Source organism: Palaemon carinicauda, chromosome 1 (assembly GCF_036898095.1).
Source record: "Palaemon carinicauda isolate YSFRI2023 chromosome 1, ASM3689809v2, whole genome shotgun sequence".
Classification (NCBI taxonomy): domain Eukaryota; kingdom Metazoa; phylum Arthropoda; class Malacostraca; order Decapoda; family Palaemonidae; genus Palaemon; species Palaemon carinicauda.
This window is the reverse complement of record NC_090725.1, coordinates 325,316,787-325,319,286: the sequence shown is the minus strand read 5'-3', so window position 1 is coordinate 325,319,286 and position 2,500 is coordinate 325,316,787. Positions and strand designations below refer to the sequence as shown.

Genomic DNA, 2,500 nt, shown 5'->3' with positions numbered 1-2,500 from the left:
ATAATTTTATGGTGTGTTCTCGACTCGGACAATTTTTGACGGTTCATGCAAATTAAGTGTACTGGAAAAACCACTTAAAAAGTGAATGATTGCATAGTTCTTACAACTATAATGTACCATATGTGAGATGAAGCCATGGAAAAGGCTGGAAATGGGTGTTTGCCACGGCTAGATATCGAGTGATTTTTCGAAGTGTTTTATTGATGGAAGTGAATTATTTTTAGCATTAATATGTGCCCCCATTAGTGTTTACTTTTCCAAATTGAAATATTTAACCTAGGCCAATTGTTTATATTTTTTACGAATTTTTAAAAAAATTATGTGCGTGGTCTCGACTCGAACAATGTGCACGTGCTGTCCGAGTCGAGAACACGGAGGTATAAGAAGCAATAAATTTTTTTTTTTTAAATGACTCTGTCAATCACTCTCATTTTAACCTAACACCAATATTAATACTATATATTAACTCTTATAAAATTATTAATGGTTTAAAGTAATTAAATATGGGTGATTGCCAAAGTCAAACAGAGAGTCAGTTTTGAGCTATTTTTTTTGTGCAAATTAATTTTTTTTAGAATTAATATGTGCCCCCAATAGTGTTTAGTCTTCCAAATTGAAATATTTAACCTAGGCCAATTTTTCAATTTTTAATATTTTTTTTAAAAAGCAAGGTCCGTGTTCTCGACTCGGACAGGTTTGTCCGGGTCGAGAACACGGAGGTATAAGAAGCAATAAATTTTTTTTTTTAAATGACTCTGTCAATCACTCTCATTTTAACCTAAAACCAATATTAATACTATATATCAACTCTTATAAAATTATTGATGGTTTAAAATAATTAAATATGGGTGATTGCCAAAGTCAAACATAGAGTCAGTTTTGAGCTATTTTTTTTGCGCAAATTAATTTTTTTTAGAATTAATATGTGCCCCCTAATAGTGTTTAGTCTTCCAAATTGAAATATTTAACCTAGGCCAGTTTTTTAATTTTTAAAAATTATTAAAAAATGCAAGGTCCGTGTTCTCGACTCGGACAGGTTTGTCAGGGTTGAGAACACGGAGAATATTTATTTTTCTAAAATTTATTAATTGGTCAGGCAATAGAATTTTAACATGGAACAAATATCGATACTGTTTATTACCTCGTATAAAGTTATTGATTGTCTAAACTAACAAATTATGGGTTTTTGAAAAGGTCAAAAGATTTTTTCATTATGAACTTATAGACAATATTCATTAGCCTAGCCTATGTCTCTAATGCCATTTATCTCTTTCAGTTCCTTCGTGACTCCCAGCCATGCCCCGCAACTACCAGCCAAGGAACATCCTAACCACGGATAGGACCAACTTAGAGAAGGCATTTTACCACCGCCTAGAGACTGGTTGTAGCATCCGCACTGCGTGCAACCTTTTTGGAGTTAAAGTTTCGACTCTTGGGGTAAGCTTGAATAAATGTAAGCCCTCTTAAATTCTATGTGTAGGCTAAGAACTTTAGGCTACTTTTCATTTAGGCTAGCCTACCCTATCGGGCCTATGCTCCCCACTTTACCTTTGTTTTATTTTTTTCAGGATGCTTTCACTCGGTCCATCAAGAAGAGCGATGGGAGGACGTTTGTGCCTAAGCATCAGAACGTCAAAAAGGTTTTCACCGATGCGCAGGAACACTTGATCGAGGAATACTCTATCAAGATCGCGCGTGGCCAAAGACACTTACATCTAATGGCTGGAGTTTGGCTGTAGTATGAGGTGGCAGCGTGACAATTACGATGCCATGCTGTATCGCATACTCAACCACATGAATGCTCATGTGACACTCGGCATTGTCCATTATCAGCAGTATCTTATTCTCCACTGAAGAATAAGACACCTTATGGAGATGCTCGAGTGTCTGCACGAAACGCTCGTGGTCCATCCAACCGTTAGCCTGCAAGAGCACTGTGGTTCCAGGAGTGGTCCCTCTCTGAAAATCAGCATTCATCTTCTTTCGTGCGATGATAAACAATGGAGGGAAACCATGCCCTGCAGCATTAACAATCCCCACGAAAGTCATATGATTGCCTCTCTCCCGAGCAACCTGCGAAGCAACAGGACGACCTCTCTCGCAAACAACCTTACATGGCTTCATCACAGTGGACAAGCCACTCTCATCCAAGTTGAAGATCCTGGCTGGCATGAAACTGTGTCGCTCGACAGCTTCCACGTAAGCCTTGAAGAAGACTTCAACGTTTACGCGGTTGAAAGCCATCGCGCGCGAAAGTGACATGCCCTCCGGAGCCTTCAATGCAAGCCTTGGATGACGGAACATATACCTGTAATACCAGTCACGGGTGGCCATACCTTCCCTCTTCCAGGCATCAGGAATAGACGGGCTGCAAACAGCCTCTGCATACTTCAGGATCATTCCACCTTTCAGTGTCATGTTCTGGATGTTTTTACTAAGAAAAAATATAAAACATTGGTTTAAGTGTGTTTTTGGTGGACCAAAACATCCGTCCGGGTTG

At 38.8% G+C, this 2,500-nt stretch overlaps 1 protein-coding gene across 1 annotated transcript in view; it reads left to right on the top strand.

Moving 5' to 3' along the window:
• Nucleotides 1–2,500, top strand: part of LOC137645628 (uncharacterized) — a 32,652-nt gene that overhangs the window by 29,130 nt on the left and 1,022 nt on the right. The window lies entirely within an intron of this gene.